This window comes from Thamnophis sirtalis, unplaced genomic scaffold (assembly GCF_051295495.1).
Source record: "Thamnophis sirtalis isolate CommonGarterSnake01/CBP01778 unplaced genomic scaffold, rThaSir2_p1.2 scaffold_8, whole genome shotgun sequence".
NCBI lineage: Eukaryota > Metazoa > Chordata > Lepidosauria > Squamata > Natricidae > Thamnophis > Thamnophis sirtalis.
In genome coordinates, this window is record NW_028261388.1 from 12,994,871 (window position 1) to 13,016,768 (window position 21,898).

At 43.3% G+C, this 21,898-nt stretch overlaps 1 protein-coding gene across 1 annotated transcript in view; it reads right to left on the bottom strand.

The window, feature by feature from the left end:
* MAML2 (mastermind like transcriptional coactivator 2) overlaps nucleotides 1-21,898 on the bottom strand; it is a 215,452-nt gene that overhangs the window by 179,169 nt on the left and 14,385 nt on the right. The gene's annotated exons all lie outside the window — the stretch shown is intronic.

The following is a 21,898-nucleotide window of genomic DNA, read 5'->3' on the forward strand; positions in this document are numbered from 1 at the left end:
GGGAAGCTTGCTTTGTTTAATGACCCCTGGATTCACTTAGCAACTGCAGTGTTTCACCTAACAATGGTGGGAAAAAAGAACACAGAATTCGGATGGCCCTCATTTAGCAATCGCTTTGCTCAGCAATGGAAACTCTGGTACCAATTGCGGATAAGTGGAAGACTTCCTGTACAACTTCCTGGATGATTTTTTTTTTGGAAAACAGACTAAAGGCAGCTGTATGTATAGGTAGTCCTCAATTTACATGGAAACTCTGGTACCAATTGCGGATAAGTGGAAGACTTCCTGTACAACTTCCTGGATGATTTTTTTTTTGGAAAACAGACTAAAGGCAGCTGTATGTATAGGTAGTCCTCAATTTACAACAGTTCATTTAGTGACTGTCCACAGATAGTGACATTGAAAAAAGTGACATGGCCATTTTTCACACGTACGACTGTTGCTGCATCCCCATGGTCACACGATCAAAATTCAGATGCTTTCCAACTGACTCATATTTATGACGGTTGCAGTGTCCTGGGGGTCAGGTCATTGGTGGGTTCCTACCGGTTTGGACCAGTTGGGCCAAACCAGTAGTGGTTTGGCAGCCTGGGCCGCTGGAATTGACAGTGACCCAGGCCTGCCACGCGCCCCCGAACTGGTTCTCTGGGCAGCACCATAGGTGCCGCCATTTTGTTTTTCGCTTCTGCGCGGAACAATTTTTATTGCACTGTGTATGTGCGTGCAGCGCACCCACGAGCGAACTGGCAGTAGTGCCTGCCAGGACCCACCCCTGGGTCAGGTGATCCCATTTTGTAAGCACCTGACAAGCAAAGCCGATGGAGAAGCCAGGATCATTCGACAATCCTTGTTGCTAATTTAACCACCGCAGTGATTCGCTGAACAACTGTGGCAAAAAAGGTCGTAAAACAGGGCAAAACTCACTTAACCAATGTCTCACTTGGCAACAGACATTCTGGGCTCAATTGTGGTCCTACGTTGAGGACCCATCTGTACAGGTGCTAACCTAATTTCCTCAAATGGAGCTGCTTCTCCCCATTTCAGCCAACCCCACTTAGAAACTCTTCTTTTTCCTCTGTTTCTTGAAATGCTGACCTGCTTGTGTATTTTTTCGTTTGTTTAAATACCTGTCTTTCTTGCTCTTCCATTAGTCCCAATGCAGATCTCTTTGTAAAAGACAGGGAGTTTCCACAATTTTGGGGAGATAATTTCTCACATATTTGTTTCCAGTGACGAAACACCAAGCTAACCATTCTGGGCTGAATGTCTAACAAAGGATCAGTCAACCAGCAAGGTAACACCAGGTAAAGTAGAGGCACAAGTTATTCTGGGAAACAGCCCAGAGGAAGATACTCTAAGGTGCGAACTGTGTGAAATACTCAATTTTAAACAAAAGAAAGCAAATAGTTGGCTTGATGTGAAACTCCCAGTTTCTTACCCTGCCTGAAAATTATTTCCAAATCTCTCCTCGCTTTGCTTCATTTGGACAGTCTTTGGGTTTTGAGTCAAGAGATCCCAAGATCCCAAGCCAGTGTTGGATCAATGTTGTCTGATCCCATCTCACTAAGGAGCTGGACCATCAAAAAGCCTTTTCCTAACAAATGGGAAGATGATGGAAGTCAACCTATTCCCTCAAGCCCTTGAGGGCAGGACAAGAAGCAAAAGATGGAAGCTAGTCAAGGAGTGAAGCAACCTAGAAATAAAGAGAAATTTCCTGACAGGTAGAACAATTTATAAGTGGATTTGACTTCAGAAGTTGTGGATGCTCCGACACTGGAAGTTTTTAAGGACAATCATTCATCTGAAATGATATAGTGTCTCCTGACTGAGCAGGGGGTTGGAATAGAAGACCTCCAAGGTCCCTTCCCACTATTATTCTATCATTCTGGAAATAATACAGATGAACTAAGTCAACCCTTTTCTAGTCTAATGCTTGCCTGGTATTTTGCACCATAACTCCCATCAGCCTGTTCCAGCTAAGGATGATGGCAGTTGTACTATAAAAAACATCTGATACCAATAAAGGAGAATATTTGTAGCTGAAGTTTGAAATGAAAGGTCCTTCGTGCTCTTGGAGCTTGGCTGTTTTCTTGCAGGTGTTTCATTACCCAAACTAGGTAACATCATCAGTGTTAGTAAGGATTGGGGTTTGCTCCCACTCCTGACTAGCACTGATGAGGTTACCTAGTTGGTTAATGAAACGTCTGCAAGATAACAACCAAGTTTAGGGAGCACCAACGATGCCTGAAAAAAAAATCTGAAGAAGCATGAGATTGGACCAGGCAGATCTAGAAAAAAACATGAATAATTCTGAGATAGCAATAGAGTCTGTAAGGGAACAGAATATAGAAGAAAGATTTCTAGTTTTTTTTTTTCTTCAGTTAAAAAAAAAGGGCCCACCAAAATATTTTCTTAAGCTTAAAGAGCAGGTGCAAGTGGGTCCTAATTTATAGAAATCCCAAGCAATCTCTTTTTAATGCCTGCTACACATAATTGATCCTGGGCCACCTGTTTCAGAAATATATTCCAAGTGGAAATTAACTTGTGGCTTCGCTGGTGATCATCATCAGCGGTTGAAGGGAACGGATCCCAGTTTTAACAAAGCGCTGCATTGAAAGAGAACACTAAAAATAAACAAAAACAAAGTACATTTGGCCAAACTTGCCCCTGAAGTATGAGATCATGGCTAATACATTTTATTCAGTTTACTTTGGGCCCTTTTTCTTCCCTCACACACCCATTCAAAATGCAGAGGTTGCTGCGACCTGCAGAGTCTGTCATCACACATGGCCTATTCATGTTTGCCCTTTAGAGCATCTAGATTTGGGCTACAAAAATATGGACCAGAGGGCAATAAAGAATTTTTTTTCTCTCCCTCTTATGATCTCATGACCACTCTGAATTTTGGAGTCCATATATGGTTGAACCGCCATATTGTTTGGAGTATAAGACGCACCTTTTTCCCTCAAAAAAAGAGGCTGAAAATCATACACTAAATACAGCAATTTTTGCCTCCTGAAACCCCTTCCACTTCACCAAAATGGTCATGCAGAGCCTCTGGAGGCTTCCAGAGTGCTCCTGAGGGCTGGGAAGGGCATAAATGAGTGAGAAACGGGCCATTTTTTGCTCAATTTTACACACACCCCCCAGGTCCCAGGAACACTCTATAAGCTTCCTAAAGGCTATCCATGCCCTTTTTTTAACGAAAAATGGGCCCATTTTTGCAAAAAGCGGTCCACTTTTTGCTTCCCCCCCCCTGAGCACTCTTCAAGCCCCCTAAAGGCTATTCATGCCTTTTTTGGGGGGGGGGAACGGGCCCATTTTCACGAAAAATGGGTTATTTTGGGGAGGTTTGCAGAGTGCAAAAACTTTTTTAAATTTGCCTCTTCAAAACTTTGGTGCGTCTTATACTCTGAAAAATACGGTAATTAGTTCTAAATGGATTTAGAGCCGTCAGGTGTGATCCCATCCAATCAGGTGCCTTCAAATGTGTTAGATCTCCAAAGCCAATGATCCCGCTGATTGGGAATTATAGGAGATCAAGTACAACACATGGTGCTAGATTAGGGGGCGAGTGGTTAGAGTGCAGTACTGCAGCCACTTCAGCTGACTGTTAGCTGCAGTTCGGCGGTTCAAATCTCACCGGCTCAGGGTTGACTCAGCCTTCCATCCTTCCGAGGTGGGTAAAATGAGGACCCAGACTGTGGGGGCAATATGCTGACTCTGTAAACCGCTTAGAGAGGGCTGAAAGCCCTATGAAGTGGTATATAAGTCTAACTGCTATTGCTATTGCTAAATCAGTTTTGAACAGTTAATCTTGATCTGTATTCTAGATTAGTTTAATAGCAGCTACTAGTTCCAAGAGCTAAATGTGATTATTTCTTTAGAAAAGTATATTTGCGTAACACTAGATTTATTGGTTTCTTTGCTTTTGATGAAACCTTGCTAGAAACAAGATGATGGATTACATGTAATCCTCAACATACATCAGTTCATTTAGTGACCACTTGAAGCCAAAATGGCACTGAAAAAAGTGAGTTATGACCACTTTTCACACAACCATTTGTAGCATCCCCCATGGTCACGTGATCAAAATTCAGACGCTTGGTAACTGACTCATATTTATGATGGTTATGGTGTCCCGGGGTCATGCGATCCCATTTTGTAACCTTCTGACAAGCAAAGTCGATGGGGAAGCCAGATTCACTTAAGAACGGTGTTACCAACTTAATAACTGCAGTGAATCACTTAACAACTGTTTGCTAGAAAGGTCGTAAAATGTGGCAAAACCCACTTAAAAATATCTCACTTACTTCTAACAGAAATTTTTGGCTCAATTGTGGTCTCAAGTTGGGAAATACCTGTAATTATTGGGATTACAATAAGTATGAATTATGGAAATTATCCCAGGGGACAATTTTCTGCTCTTGGATCTACAGTCTTCCTATTTCAAATGGCCTGGCTTATAACCAGGAAAAGGAGAATTTTGCCTCAGTATTCAGTTCATTTATTTTGTATTTATTTATAGTTCCCATTTCTTAACCGCCCAGTTCCCTCCCTTATCTGCCGGTCTTGGATCAAATGGTGTCCTGACATGATCTGGGAGGAGTTTTTATGGTCTTAATTTGTTTTGTAAACTCATCAAAGGTATAAATTTGCAACTTGAGGAAAAATGATTCCAAGGGAGAGAGAGAGAGAGAGAGAGAAGTTGTTTCACGAGCTTTGTTTACTGGTAAAACTGCAGTGGAATCTTCCAGAAAGCCTTTTCATTTGGCACTGTGGATTTCATGGAATGCAAATACAACTTTAACTTGCTTTAGCTGCTCTCTGGGATGCAGTGTAAAAATAACAGATGTGCCAAGCTTTCTGGGAAAGAAGGAAAAAGACACACAAACATCTGAACCTTACATCTGCCAGCTGTTGATGCTGCGAGTACTGTAAGAGTTCAACAGTGTAGAACGAAGAAAGTGTAAAAAAGAAAAAAATATATTCTACGCTGTCTTGGAGTCTTTAAACAGTTTTAATTTCTTCTCCTACGACCCTCCTGTCTAATCAGCCCCGACTGCCCTGTTCAACCCACCTAACATGTAAATGACCCTTCGCCCACGGCCGTGCACAAGGAAAATAAAATCCATCAGGCTTTATTAACACCCGTGATTGCAAATTCACTTACAGGAAGCAGTGAGCAAGTAACAATCTCTGCAGACTAACAGCAGGCATGATATCATCCTGCATCCTCTAAAGTCAACCCAATGTTTAAAGAAAGCAAACCCATCATTAATCAACAGAATGATTGATTAATAGCTACGAAGATTGCTAAACAATTGAGGCTCGAGTCTGAAGGCTTTATAAAATACGGAGTGTATATGTCTTTGGAGATGCTCAATCATCCAGACCATGGTTGTCCCAAAGGTGCTTTTTTTTCAAGAAGCAACTGGACTTTCTTTATTTTTCCTGGAAGACGTTTTGCTTCTCATCCAAGAAGCTTCTTCAGCTCTGGAGGGTATACTCTCTGCAGTGTATAGTGAGATGGGGACTGAGAAGGTGAAGTTGCTTGATGAAGACAGGAGACATAAGGATTCAAGAACTAAATGGCCAAGTTCAAGATGTAGAACGGCAATAATACATTCAAGGATAGGAAGTATCTATTCCAAATGGCTCAACAGAAAAGCCAATTAACCACAGAACTGATAGATAATCCTTCATTTATCATGGGCTCAAATAGAAACTAAACAGCCAAGGGTTTTGGATCGGGGTGAAATCCAGCAGGCTCTGGAGAACCGGTAGCGGAAATTTTGAGTAGTTTGGAGAACCGGTAGTGGGAATTTTGAGTAGTTTGGAGAACCGGTAGGGGGAATTTTGAGTAGTTTGGAGAACCGGTAGCGGGAATTTTGAGTAGTTTGGAGAACCGGTAGCGGGAATTTTGAGTAGTTTGGAGAACCAGTAGCGGGAATTTTGAGTAGTTTGGAGAACCAGTAGCGGGAATTTTGAGTAATTTGGAGTACCGGTAGCGGAAATTCTTAGTTTGGAGAGATTTACATGAGTTTCACTTTATTAAGTTTACTTTTTTTATATTCCGTTCCCCCCATCTACCCACCCAGTTTTCTTTTTTTTTCTTTCTTTCTTTCTTCCTTCCATTCCTCCCTCCCTTTTCTTTTTTTCTTTCTTTCTTTTTCATTCCTCCCTTTTCTTCTTTCTTACTTTCTTTCCATTCCTCCCTCCCTTTTCTTCTTCTTTCTTTCTCTCTTTCTCTTTCTTTCCTTCCATTCCTCTTCCTCCCTTTTGTTTCTTTCTTTCTTTTTCTTTCTTTCCTTCCATTCCTCCCTCTCTTTTCTTTCTTTCTTTTTCTTTCTTTCCTTCCATTCCTCCCTCCCTCTTCTTTCTTTCTTTTTCTTTCTTTCCTTCCATTCCTCCCTCCCTTTTCTTTCTTTCTTCTTTCATTCCTTCCATTCATCCCTCTCTTTTCTTTGTCTTTTTATTTCTTTCTTTTTCTTTCTTTCCTTTCATTCCTCCCTCCCTCCCTCTTCTTTCTTTCTTTTTCTTTCTTTCCTTCCATTCCTCCCTCCCTTTTCTTTTTCTTTCTTTCCTTCCATTCCTCCCTCCCTTTTCTTTTTCTTTCTTTCCTTCCATTCCTGCCTCACTCCCTCTCTCTCCCCCATCTCTCCCTCCCTCTCTTTCCTTCTTACCAGACGTGACCCACAGGTTGAGAACGGCTGGTCTAGTGATTCTAGAAAGCCCTCAGTCTCAAGAACACAATTATAGAATCACAGTGCACAGCCAGAAATCAGTATGAACATATTATTTTCCAGCCTCTGAGCTGACCAAAAAGAAGTCCGATATCAATTGCACTGCCATAACTATTGATCCCAATTTCTGCCTTAGGAATCAGGTCAGTGATTGGTCTGTTGTTAGAGGTTAAATATGGAACAAGTTACCGGAATCACCTGGCTCTCTTTATGTTTCCCATCAACCGCTACCTGCTTACTGGGAAAAACAACCACAGAATTGTTCTGCTTAATATTTAGTGGGGCAGAGTTGGGAGAGGTAGGTGGGAGTCTGCCGAAGGCAATTTAACTGTGGAACAAGTAGTTTTGCACCCGAGACCTGTCAACCAAGCTTTTCCTGAACAGCCATGTCCAAACATAGCTCGACTGACGGCTTGCAGGCTCTGGGAAAGAACATGGGATGGTGCACCAAATACTAAAAACTGGTCCAGCAGTTTTTCAAAAGAACAGTCAATTCATGCGCATCAGGGGCATGTGCAAGACTTGACAAATATTTTGACAGGTGTGAATCAAGTATTACATAAGTAAATCAGAGGTGGTGTTCTGCTGATTTGCCCCGGTTCATAGCGGCGGTGGCGGGAGACTCCGCCCACCCACCCATCCAGACATCATCATGGACGCTCTATGCATGCACAGAAGTGCTGCGCACGAGGGAAGCAAGCACTTGCACGCTCCCAGTTCTGAACCAGCAGCGAAGGGAAGAGGATTTCATGCCTGAAGTAAATGCCTCAGTGAAGGTCTGTCTGAGCCGGTGCCCGGAGAGTTGTGCGCTCACAGCAACCTAAAGTAGCCAATAGAGACTAGACAGAGACCACTTTCCAGCTGTATCATGAACCACATCATTCTTGAATGATATTAAAAGCTGACAAAAATGCTCTCAAGAGAAGAGGAAAAACACTAAAAGTAGAACCACTAAAGGTGATTTCCAGCTGTCTCCACTGTGGACTGGGGTTGAGGTGACGGCCACATCTTGAGGCTATGCTTCTAAAAATGGATAGTGGGGCATGCTTGTATTTCGTTCAAGAAATATGCAGGTGACCTCAGAGAGTTGGAAAGAATCAGCAAGACTACCGAGCATCTTTCAGAGAAATACAGTGTCTCGGTGACTCAAAAGACACTATAGATGGTCTCTGCTCCAGTGGTTCGAGTCTTAGCGCCACATGGCGCAGTGAGCTCCTGTCACTAGCCTCAGCTTCTGTCCAGTTTGAAAGCATGCTACATGCAAGTAGATACATAGGTACCACTTTAGTGGGAAAAGTGGTAGCATTTCATGTGGATGGTTGGAACCTCTGCCTGTGTGCTGGACCTACTCAGATGCAGTGCCCAACTGCGAGGCAACATCAGTGGTCCCTGGATGATGCCGTTGGATGCCACTTAACTTTCTAGTGCAGAGCTAGTTCACCCCTTTATGGAGCACCCTGGATAAGCACATGAGCACAAACTAAATGGACTAGCACTACTAACATTGTAGTCTCCAGGCTAATTGTACCATCACCATAGGCTAAATAAATAAATAATCTTCCAACACTTCCAATATTGGAACTGATCCCATTGTTAAAGAGGACATGGGCATCATTTCTTGACATTCAATCAAACTTCGTTCTGTTAAGACTTATCCTGTCATTCTTCCATAGGGACGCGGTGGCTCAATGGCTAAGACGCTGAGCTTGTCGATCAGAAAGGTCACCAGTTCCGTGGTTCGAATCCCTAGCACCACATAACGGTGCGAGCTCCCATTACTTGTCCCACCTTCTGCCAACCTAGCAGTTCGAAAGCATGAAAAAAAAATGCAAGTAGAAAAATAGGAACCTTTGGTAGGAAGGTAACAGCGTTCCACGCGCCTTCAGCGTTTATTCATGCCAGCCACATGACCATAGAGATGTCTTCGAACAACTCTTTGGCTTTGAAACGGAGATGAGCACTGCCTCCTTGAGTTGGGAACGACTGGTACATATGTGCGAGGAGAACTTTTACCTTTATCATTCTTCCAGGATCTCATAGCAACTTACCTCAGGATCTCCCTTCATTTTATTTCCACCAAATCTGTTCTATGAGGTAGGTTGCGCTGAGACATCATTCTGTGATTCAGAATGGACTTGAACATGACTTTCTCCAATCCTAGACTACTTTTTGTACCACACTGACTTTAAGCAAGTGGCGTTCCTGCACTTAAATTCCATTATTGTTTGTTCTGTTTTGGGGAGGACTGTGAAATAATTTTGACCTTCCTCTGAGGAATGTCCTTTTAGGATTCTTAAGGTAAAGCTCAGAATGCTACCATCTCTCGCCTTGACTTTTCATTGCAGAATTAAATATTACTCATTCTCTGAGCTTAGTTGTTTTATTACCTAAACTGGGCAACATCATCAGTGCTAGCAACCAAGCTTAGGGAATATCAAGCCCCCCCTCATTTCAACCCTGAGCTACAAATATTCTCCTTTATTGATTATTCGTTCCTTCGATATCAATAGCAATAGCAATAGCAGTTAGACTTATATACCGCTTCATATGGCTTTCAGCCCTCTCTAAGCGGTTTACAGAGGCAGAATATCGCCCCCACAGTCTGGGTCCTCATTTCACCCACCTCGGAAGGATGGAAGGCTGAGTCAACCTTGAGCCGGTGAGATTTGAACCGTCGAACTGCAGATAGCAGTCAGCTGAAGTGGCCTGCAGTACTGCACTCTAACCACTGCGCCACCTCGGCTCTATCACTTCTTGGAATTTAGTTTTCTAGGCTTTTGATTGTATTTGAACTCATTCTGGATTTCCCAAATCCTTCATAATGCTTGATGAGGCACCTGATCAATGCAGAATAAAACATTGTTTGCATTACTTTTCCTAGGGTGATAAGATCACATGTAATTTAAGTAGCCATTCCAGAAAAAGGTTTACACTGATAGGCATCCGTCTAAAAACAAAATCTAATTTTTTTAAAATAATAATTTATTGTATTTGTAGCCCTTGCATTTTTCAAAGAAATAATTTTTTTTTTTGCAAGTGAAAAATAAAGGACATTTTGTTTACAATGGTATTTTATGTTAGGTTTTGCTAAAGTCATCATTATTTATTTAAAGACAGACCACCTTGTTTTTAAAAGCTAACAAAGGGAAAGAGGGTTGGGGTGTTTTCTTTCTTTTTCTTTTTTGCATTTCTATCATGTTGCAGCTCTGTTCAGTCAACTACAGATTTGCTCTTCTCCAAAGCAAAATGATTCGCTTGGTGACCAAGGTCGCAAAGAGTCATCGAAGTTGTAAATCTGAATTCTGCTCTTCTGTGCAAACTCTGCACTGACACCAACAGCCCTTGAAAATAATGGATTTATTGGCTGTGACATTTGGGGACTTTTGAAAGGAGGACTCAAAACCTCCAAAGATTACAAAGGAGGGGGAAAAAAAGCCTCACTTATAACTCTGCAGAAGACCGATTCCAACCTAATCGAGCCTATGAAAACCAATCCGAATATTTGCTTTAGGGATCTGCCGTTGTAGCTCTTCATAGTTGCATTCCTTTCCTCAACAGATTCTCTATTCAGTTAGGTACAAGGGCCTCTTCCGTATTTTTCTATTGAAATTATTTACTGGATACTATTTACTGAATCAGTATTTTTTTTAATGATCGAGGGTGGGCTGCTGGGGGTTTGCAGGGGTTTGAGAGAAACTCTAGCTATGATTCTGCGCAGTTTGGAGAACCCCCAAATTCCATTACTGGCTGGCCCTGCCCACCCCTCTCCTCCCAGGAGTACTCACGAGGCCCGTTCTGGAGGCAGGTAAGTGGAGGGCGCACGCTGAACTTGGGCAGGGCGAAAAACGCGCCCATCGGAAGTTTGGGAAGGCCAGAAATGGGCCTGTTTTCAGCCTCCAGAGCAGTGTTTCTCAACCTTGGCGACTTTAGGTCCTGTGGACTTCAACTCCCAGAATCCCCCAGCCAGTTCTGCTGGCTGGGGAATTCTGGGAGTTGAAGTCCATAGGACTTAAAGTCGCTAAGGTGGAGAAACACTCCTCCAGAGGGTCTCTGGAGCCTGAGGAGGCTGTTTTCGCCCTCATGGAGGCTTGAGAAAAGCCTCCAGAGCTCAGGAGGGCAAAAATGCACAAACAAACACGTGGTGCAGGAGGCCGACTAGGCCCTGCCCACCATCAGCATCTCTTCCTTTTTTTCTTCAAGATCTTCAAGGCATGTGATCCTGTCCACCATTAAAAGCATCTTTCCAAACAGTCTCCATGGTTCCAGTGCCCTTTTGGAACTTAACCCAGATGGACATTTGTTTCAACAGTGAGAACTTACTCAGGCATGGCTGCTGTAGCCCATTTTTCCTTTTCGGATCCGAAGATTTGGATTTGAACAGTTTCATCCCAGGCGTATGAACAGGAATGATCATATCCTTCATCTATTGCAAGTGTGCAGGTGCTTCTAGCGTACTTCAACCCAGAGAGGAGGGGGACAAAGACTTAAAAGAATTCACAAGTAAATTACCTACTTCTTGGTAAGGTAGAAAAAAGTGGGATAGATAGCATCACCATCAGGGGATGGAGGAGAAGCAGCTGCCATATTTTTTGGAGTAAGATGCACCTTTTTCTCTCAAAAAAGAGGCTGAAAATCTGGATGCATCTTATACACTGAATACAGCATTTTTTGCCTCCCAAAACCCCGCCCCCTTCACCAAAATGGCCTTGCAGAGCCTTTAGGAGGCTTCCAGAGTGCTCCTGGGGGCTGGGGAGGGCAGAAATGAGAGAAAAATGGGCCAATTTGTGCTCAATTTTCTTCCCCCCACAGCCCCCAGGAGCACTATATAAGCCTCCTAAAGGCTATGCATGCCCTTTTTTTGTCAAAAAACCGGGCCTGTTTTCACAAAAATGGGCTGGTTTTTGCTCGTTTTTGGGGTGCCCACCCCCAGGAGCACTCTACAAGTCTCCTAAAGGCTATTCGTGCCCCCTTTTTTGCCAGGTCTGCAGAGTGCAAAAACTTTTTTTTTAATTTCCCTCTTCAAATTTCTTGGTATGTCTTATACTCCGGTGCATCTTATACTCCGAAAAATATGGTACCTCTGAACTTCAGCAATAGATTGACAGGAAAATTGCCCCAAAGAGTGACAAGGAGTAAAAGAGATTAAAGTCACTTCAGAGCAACCAAGTTTGCTATCTGAGGAAGCAAAGAAACTGAGAATATTTCTAGAGCAAGTGTTTTTACTTGAAGAAATAAAGAATTATTTTGCCCAGGCCTGATTTACAGATTAGTAAAAACACAAGTGAGACCGAGCTGGAAGGGGTTTTTCCCTCCCACCCACCCACACTGCCCAAGCTTTCCAAGAATCACAACTGAACAAAGTTTATAAACCAGAGTGACTTCTTTCCGTGGCCACAATCCTATTCTACTATGAGTTCTGAATAACCTTCCTTGGGTTGTCTTATTGTTGTATTTCTAATTTATTTGTTTTCCAAACTATTTGTAAATCATGGTCTGGCAGCTGATTCTTTGTTTAAGGGAATTAGCTCATACATTTTAGTCGCAGTGCTGAGAAAAGTGTGGGAAATACTATCGTTGCTTATTCTCTTGTTTCTTCTGTACAATACTACCAAGGTGGCCTTGAAATCATTGATGGGAATTCCTCAGGATGTGTTGAGAACAGTTTGAATGGTTTACTAAGGATTTAGCATAAGTCGTGGACAGCAAGACAGGGTAAATTCTTGGCCAATAAGGGTAGATTTCCATGTCCGTTCTGAGCTACCAATATGTAGAAGGCCACTAGATAACAGCAAATAGATAGCATTTTCTGAACCCTTTTTATTGCCATCTAAAGCAGGGGTCTCCAAGCCCTCATCTGTGGCACTGGAGTGTGGCATGCCAGAAACTGGGCCACACAAACAAGCAAAGTCCCATCCGTGATATGTAGCCACCACTGAATAGCACTTTTCCTCCGGTCCACGGAAAAACCTTTCTGCACGGAACTGGTCTTGGATGCCCAAAAGGTTGGGAGTTGTTGACTTAAAGGACATCTGGTATCTCTTGTGACCATCTAGTAATTCTCTGGATTTTAATAAACTCACCACAATTAAATTTCGCTATGACTAACTATGGTGCTGGAGAAGACTCCTGCGAGTCCCTTGGGCAGGACCGGTCAGTCCTAGAGGAGATCAACCCTGACTGCTCTTTAGAAGGCCAGATCCAGAAGATGAAACTCAAATAGTTTGGCCACCTAATGAGAAGGAAGAACTCACTGGAGAAGAGCCTAACGCTGGGAACGATTGAAGGCAAAAGAAGAAGGGGACAGCAGAGAATGGGGTGGCTGGATGGGGTCACCGAAGCAGTAGGCGTGAGCGTAAATGGACTCCAGAGGATGGTAGAGGACAGGAAGGCCTGGAGGAACGTTGTCCATGGGGTCGTGATGGGTCGGACATGACTTCACAACTAACAACCACCACCACAATGACTAAAATTCTGTGAGGCTAAGTTATGCTGCAGAACTTTGATTGTTCTAACGCAGGGCTGTCAAACTCGCGGCCCGCAGGCCGGGTGAATTACATGCTGCCCATGCCCACACCCAATTAATGAATGGAGGGAAGTTGTAATATGTCACGTGACGCCGCCGTGACACCATGAGTTTGACACCCCTGTTGCAAGGTCACTCAATGGATTTTGCAATTAAGCCAGGAAGAAGATTCTGACGTGTCCAGTTTCTTACACCAAGGAGAGGAATGTCACATAGGAACTCATTTCTAAAATTCTCAACAGATGTTGCTAATTAGAACAGGCAATGTTAGACAATAAATCCATTGACTTGCCTGAATTCAACCAATCAACTTGTAGTTTGCATTCAGACAACAGAGTAAACGGGTTATTTCTGTGTTTGCATAACATACTGAATCCTAGATTAACCAAACTTGTTGGACTAACCCTAACCCTAACCCTACACATACCCATCTGTACAGAAAAACCTACTCAACATGTACAAAAGTAAGCTTGCCTCTGTGTGAATGAACCTGCTAGATCAGTGATGACTAACCTTTTTGCTGTCACGTGCCCACAACTATAATGCAATGTGTGCGTGACACCCCCATGTGTGCCCCTCCCCCTATGCATTTGCGCGTGACCCCCTGCGCCCTGATTTGGGCCTAGTAGCCCAAATCCTGAAGTCTCCTGGGACCAAAAACGGGCTGTGATGCGCTCACCCCCCCAGTGGCCTGTTTTGGGCCTAGCAGGCCACCCTGAAGCCTCCTAGGACCAAAAACGAGGTGTGAGATGCAATGTGCCCCCCGCACTCTCCCTCACGCCACTTCCCCTCATGCCCCCCTGTGCATGCACATGTGTATCCTGCATGCGCACTGCCCACTGTGCATGCGCGGCAGAGACTCGAAAATTAGCTGGCCGAGGGGAGCCGCCCAGGCGGTGGAGCTGGCCGGGGCGACACTCACATGCCTATAGAGAGGGCTCTGTGTGCCACCTGTGGCATGCGTGCCATAGGTTCATCATCATGGGCCCTAGTCTAATGCCATTTAAAAGGGCTGGGTCAGGAATATCCAGAATTTTGAGCTAGTGCAACGGGTTTCTCGCCCCGTTCCAACCGGTTCAGTTGGAATGGGGCCAGCGGCGTCCTCGTGCACGCGTGTGGCGCACGCATGCGTACTAGCGTCTGTGCGATGCTCCAGCTGCTCCTGGAGGATCGCGCAGGCGCTGTATGCATCCTGCGCATGCGTGGAAGCGCAGAACTCGTCAAAACCGGGTAAGGAGTGCGGGCAGGCGGGTGGGCCCTTCGCCGTTCCCGGAAGTTACTTACTTCCGGGTTCGCCGACCAACCGGTTCGCAGGGACCGCTGCGAACCGGTTGAAACCCACCCCTGTAGTGAAACTATTTTTTTCTCTCTGTCTTTTCTGCAATTCTCAGAAAACAAATGCAGGGAAGTTAAGTGGTGTTTAAATCCAAACCACAAAATTTTGCCTTGACTAAATAAGAATCCTTTATCTTATTACAACACTTGAGGGATAAATTGCATTTAAAAACATACAATTCTGCTCAAGAGTTGACATAATAAACATCCCACAATTAAACGGTTATAATATGATTTGCCCTCCCTTGTGGTGGGAAAGTTAATCTATATAAAGCTGCCCTAAATACATTTTAGCAAAGGAGAGGGAGAAGTGCACTTAGGGGAAACAGATTTCCATTAGGAAAAAGAACAAGAGCGAGAGAGAATAAAGGGGGTGGGGGGGGGGGAAGGAACCTTCCAAAACCTCCTTCAAAACTTGAATGTTCAAAGAGATCAACATGGAACAACAATGTAGAGGGTTTAAATATTTGGGATGAGATGGAGAACATATTGAAAGCATGTGTAGTCTCATGTTCGTTCCGAAAGACAATATTTAGCTAGCCAAACGGAAAAAGAAAGCCAGGGACCAACTTACTTGAAAAGGGAAAGGAAAGAGAAAATCCAGAATAATAGAATAACAGAGTTGGAAGGGACCTTGGAGGTCTTCTAGTCCAACACCCTGCTCATGCAGCTAACCCTTTATCATTACAGACAGATGGTTTATAGAGTGGAGGGCAGTAACTCCCAAATGCTCTTTTTTGCCCTTGGAGGACTTTTGGAAAGAAATGGTTAAAAGGCCTTGAGGGCATAGGATCTAGGTTGCCTATGCCTGTTGTATGGCCTCAATTAGCCCCGTGTGAAGTGAGTGTGTAGACAATGTTCAGTAATAATTTCAGTAATAAGTCAGTAATTTCACGAGAAGAGTCCTCCACTCCTCTGCTCACAACAGAATCCCTTATGCCACCAGGCTTGAAATTTTCAACTTGGACAATCTGGAACTGTACCGCCTGCGGTCGGACCTCAGCGGAGTACACAAAATTGTCTGCTACAACGTCCTACCTGTCAACAACTACTTCAGCTTCAACGGCAATGATATATGGGCAAACAATCAATACAAACGGCTCCAAACTCGATTGCAGAAAAGACGACTTCAACAACAGAGTTTTAATCCATATCATATAGAGCAGTGTTGGCTAACCTTTTTTTGTTGCATGCTAAAAGTGCGTTTGTGCACGCGTGACAGGGGGCGCCCGCACCCATAATGCAATTCGTGCTTGACCTCCCCCCCCCGCACTTCACTCCTGTGCATGCGTGCACAACCCTCTTTGTGCCCCATTTTGGATGTCTAGTAGACCTTCCTGCAGCCTCCTGGGACCCAAAATGGGCCACAGGAGTTTCCCGCCCCTGCACTCCCCCCGCCCCCACATATGCGTGCGTGAACCCCACCCCTTGCGCATGCACCCTACATGCGAGGCAGAGACTCGAAAATCAGCTGGGCAGCGGGAAGTATGCATGCATGCGCGATGGAGCTGAGTTGGGGCGTTGGCTCACGTGTCTGTGCCCTGCGTGCCATCACGGATATAGAGAGACTTGAGTTTGGGCAAGTTTTCTAGTTTACACTAGCTAGTAGCTTTCGTGTGTTTGCATAACATCTGTTCCCATTTTTAGAAGCTTTTGACAGAGCATATTTACTCAGTAAACCAATTTAATTTGCTCTGAGATATTTTGGTCTACCCTGCAAATATGAGTATTAAATGTCCTTATGAAAAGTAGCCACTGTGTGGTGTGTACAAGAGACATTTCAAAACTCAAATACCATCGCTCTCAAGTTAGAGAGAATCCATTAATTCTATCTTAGCATGTAAATTAAGAATCGGATCTGTAGGATTCAGGGACTGGTCTTATGAAGGCAGATAGAGAGGCCAATACGTTCAAATGAACCCACTCCCTCATTTGTTTGCAGAAGAATTCATACCCATCAACTATATTCTAAAAGTTCCTGCTATCAAGAATGCAGTCTGCACAAAGGGGGAGATCCCCCAAAGAGAAACCACAAGATAGTAAGGAAGGGAGGAGAACAGGGAAAACCCTGGGGAAAGGTACAGAATAATAAAAATAATACTCTGAAGAAGAGATACTACAACCATAAAAATAGGAAGAAGAAGAAGAAGAAGTTAGGAGAAAGGGGAAGAAGAAGAAAATTGATTAAAAGTGGAATTCGTGAGACCCCAAAAGAGAAAATGGATAAAAGAGGAAGAAGGGGAAAAAGAGTTATAGCAATAGCAATAGCAGTTAGACATATACCGCTTCATAGGGCTTTCAGCCCTCTCTAAGCGGTTTACAGAGTCAGCATATCGCCCCCACAATCTGGGTCCTCATTTTACCCACCTCGGAAGAATGGAAGGCTGAGTCAACCCTGAGCTGGTGAGATTTGAACCACTGAACTGCTGAACTAGCAGTCAGCTGAAGTGGCCTGCAGTACTGCACTCTACCCACTGCGCCACCTCGGCTCTTTGTATTTGTATTGGTAGATTAAAGGGAACAGTATTGTGATTGGTAATGCTATGCAACTAATTAAGAAATAAAGAAAGTATATTGTTAATTGTAGAAAAAAAATGAAAGAAATGCGCTCTATGTCAAAACATAACTAGAGAATATATATTGTTTATAGTAAAATAGACCAATAGAGAAATATGAAACAATAATTTGGTGCAATTTTTGAAGGGGCTATTGAAGATATTGTTTATGTACTAAGAAAAAATGAGTATTAAAAATGGAAAATAATGGAAGAAAATAATTTGGATGAAAGTGAAAACCAAGCTATGATGTAAAATGGATTATGTAAATGAGAGGATGTAAAAGGGAGGACTCCGTAAACACTTTGTTTCTATAATATGTGTAAAATTGCATAAAAAATAAAAACTTTGAAAAGAACGCAGTCTGCAGAACTGTGACCAGTACACATATGTACTGCAGATATAGCTTTCCCTTACAAATAGGTATTCCGGATTCTTATCTATTGGGTGAATGATTGGTTGATGTTTCTTGAGCAACAACAAATAAAGTCATGCTTTCATGTGAAATCGGAGGAACAACAAGTGGAAAACAAATGATCTAATGTAAAATCCAGTTCATATCTGGCCAAAGCACACTTCTCATGTGTATAAATCATCGCCGTCTGTTTTCTTAAGTTTTCTTAAAGTACATTGGAGATATAGAAGATTTTCCTTCTTAAAAGGGCCAGAGAATTTTCTGTGAAAAAGTCTTGCCCAGGGCTCTAAAAGCACAACTTTGCTTAGAGAAATTTCGCTAATTATTTGGTGACTTTTGCAAGTAAATTGCTTTATTTCTGTTTATAAAGTTCGAACTCTTGACATGAATCCCCATCAGAGGTGGGTTCCTACCAGTTCGCACCTATTCGATAGAACCGGTTCGTCAAATCTACCGAACCGGTTAGAAGAGGTTCCACCAGTGGACCCGGAAAGCAGGCCACACCTACAGAAGAGGTTCCAAAAATTTTTGAAACCCACCACTGATCCTTAGATATCCTCCGAGTTCCATCTGCCAGTCAGTGTCGACTGGCAACTACGCAGAGGAGAGACTTCTCGGTAGTAGCTCCGACCCTTTGGAATGATCTCCCCGTGGAGATTCGCACCCTCACCACCCTCCAGACCTTCCGCACAGCCCTTAAAATCTGGCTATCCCGTCAGGCCTGGGGTTAAAGAATGTAACTCACCCCCACCCGAATGGTATGAATGTTGTGTTCTATTTTTAATTATGTATTGTCCTTATGTGTTATTGTCTGTATCCCCCTCCCTTTGAGTTGTAAGCCGCCCTGAGTCCCCCCAGGGAAAAGGGCGGCCTATAAATAAATTTTCAAATACTCAAATACTCAAATTATTCTACACTATCATGCTCATACTTATAAAACTCAGTGCCTCTGCAAAAGGTAAGGATGACTACTGTGTTTCTGGTGCAATCAGAACATTGCATGTGTTGAAGTTGTTTTAACGCAAACCAAAGATGCCTTTTAAAAAACAAGTTTACATCATATTCTTATGCATGCTAGTGCTGTGTGTGAGGTAATTTAAGGTGGTTCTGACAAGTGTCGTCGGCATCTTTATATCTGGTCACATGGGTGGCAAGCCACTCCCATCCGGTCACATGGGCAGTAAGCCACTCCCACAAAGGAGGCCACACCCACAGAGTAGGTTCAAACAATTTTTGAAACCCACCACTGATCCCCGTCCCCTCGATCCTTTTCCACCTTCAACCCTGCAAGCTGATTCAGTAAACCCAAGGCTAGCTCAGAAAGAAATGGATTTCACACCAGTCGGGGTTTTTTTTTTTTTTTTTTGTATAGATAGATACTACTGCACCAAAACACAAGAGCAAACAGAAAGGAAAATATTGCCCGGGAGATGGATCCAATAGATGGCAGAAAGAAAGGGGAAATCTACTCAACTCAAATATATTACTGCAATGCTATTAAGGCATGGATAAAGAGGAGAGGTGAATAAATACTTATACCTTAAAGAATGGAAAGGGCTTGCAGAATCTCTAAAGCAGCAACAGATCAACTGAAAAATGTCTTGTGACCAGCGGTGGGTTCCTACCAGTTCGAACCAATATGGCCGAACCAGTAGTGGTTTGATGGCCTGGGTCACCAGCAGCGACCCAGGCTTACCACACCCCTGAACTGGTAGTGCTCCTGGTTCCTACAGTCTGCCATTTTTCCACTGGAAATCCAAATGTAATAAATGCATACAAATGTAATAAATCAAATCAAATCAAATCCATTCCCACTCCCACACCGTTCACACTGGGAATGGATTTTCAGAGGAAAAAATGCAGACTACAGGAACCAGGAGCATCACAAAGGTGACTTTGAGGACAGAGATAAACCTCCAGGTGCTTCAACGACCCTCTAAAAGGATGCAAATGACCAGCTGTTTGCAAGGAGTATAAAATCCTTCCATTTCCCACCATCCAGTCAGAGCTGAAGAAGCTTTTGGAAGCAAAACGTCTTAAAAAGAAAACAAACAAACAAAGAAACTCCAGTTGCCTCCTGAAAAAAGCATCTTTGGCACAACTATGACCTGGATGACTGAGAATCTGTACAGAGTTTTTTCATTAGCCATATCTCCAAATAGATGTATTCTAGTGAAGCTTCCTTAAAAAAAAACCACATGTATTTTATGTGTGCGTGTTCTTTTTTATGAGGGAGAGGATCACCTCTGAACAACCCTTGAATTGCAAAACTGACAAACTCAGTCTGAAGTCAAAAGCCCCAAGAGCTATCGGAGTCCATCTCACTGTTGAATTTATTTGTCTATGAGTGACAGACTTCTCATCTATCTTCAGGCTGCCAACATTTCTTTGAAGGGAAAATCCTTCCTGTTACACCTCGTAAACAGCGTGAAATGCAGACAGTGGTTTACATTTGGGGAATATACCGTATAGCAGGCAGCGGGTACACACCATACACTAACACGAGTGGTCAGAGAAATGTAGTTTGGAAAAGATCATTACTTCCTAAAGCTTTACAATATTTGAAACAAGCAATTGCTCTTCTTTTCCATATGGTGACAGAGGTTTTCTAACTTTGTAATGTCGTACCTGTCTAAAATGATAAATGAATTACAAGACCCTCCCAAATAAATCCAAATAGGGAAAGGTTCCCCTCACACACATATGCTAGTCGTTCCTGAGTCTAGGGGACGGTGCTCATCTCCGTTTCATAGCCGAAGAGCCAGCGCTGTCCGAAGACGTCTCCGTGGTCATGTGGCCGGCATGACTAAATGCCAAAGGCGCACGGAACGCTGTTACCTTCCTACCAAAGGTGGTCCCTATTTTTCCACTTGCATTTTTACGTGCTTTCGAACTGTTACGTTGGCAGAAGCTGGGACAAGTAACGGGAGCTCACTCGGTTATGCGGCGCTAGGGATTCGAACTGCTGAACTGCCGACCTTTCTGATCGACAGCGTCTTAGCCACTGAGCCACCATGCCCCTCTAAAACAAAATAATCAGTGAATAAAGGGAAAAAAACCTGCTGGGATTGGTGGAACATTTTGACAAATGGTCAGCTTCATGGATTGAGCCATTTCTCAAAACCTACTATAGTTTTTTTTTTAAACCATTTTAATCCTTCCAAGTTGCTTGCTTTGGCATCCCTCCTGCATTGGCTGAGCAAATTTGACCAATTAGCCCCCCTCCCCATTTACTAACTGCACCCTAGAGGGAGATTAGGAACCATAGTTTGACAACTCCAGTCATAAAGTATTTTGGGGAAACTAGTGTTTTATACGTAGCTGTGTTTGAAATTTTTACAGGCAACATCTATTGCTTGAAAAAGGTGCTTTTTCAAAAGGCAACTGAACTTTCTTTGTTTTTTTTTTCTTGAAGACATTTTGCTTCTCATCCTAGAAGCATCTTTAGTTCTGATTGAATAGTGGAGTTCAGAACTGAAGATGCTTCCTAGATGAGAAGCGAAACATCTTCAAGAAAAAAACCAAGAAAGTCCAGCTGACTTTTGGAAAAAAAATCTTTGGGACAACCTGGATGGCTGAGAACCTCCACGGACACCTATTGCTTATATATTTGATCACTGTTCGTTCAGCATCTTATTACATTCCACAGAGAACATTCAATGGTGTGTAGCATTTCACACTTGAACAATTGGTTCCTTCCACAGTTTAGAACACTGTGCTGGCTTCCCTTGGCAGTGGTATGTGGAATCTCAGCAAGTCATTTTCCTCAAAATTAATACTAGTATGACATCAATCCTTATCAAGGACAACCTTGACGGATGCCAGAATCATCCAGAGATGCCAGCTAAGTCGAAATGTCTACAAAATACTGGAGCACTTTGGCAGGTTTTTAATTCTAGCTTCCTCTGGTGAGGCAAAATCTACACACCCCCACACCCCCACACACAAACACATATAAATATGTGAACATAAGGAAGTTATATAATAATTACTGTATTTTTCAGAGTATAAGACGCACCTCTTTCCCCCCAAAAAGAGGATGAAAATCTAGGTGCGTCTTATACACTGAATGCAGCATTTTTGGCCTACCAAAACCCCACACCCTTTGCAAAAATGGGTGTGCAGAGGGTTTGGGAGGCTTGCCAAGTGCTCCTGGTGGCTGGGGAGGGCAAAAACGAGCAAAAACTGGTCCGTTTTTGCCCCTTCAGCCCCCAGGAGCACTTTACAAGCCTCCCAAAGCTCTGTATCCCCCCCTTTTTTGTGTAAAAAACAAGGCGTGCAGAGGGTTTGGGAGGCCTGCAGAGTGCAAAAACTTTTTTTTTTA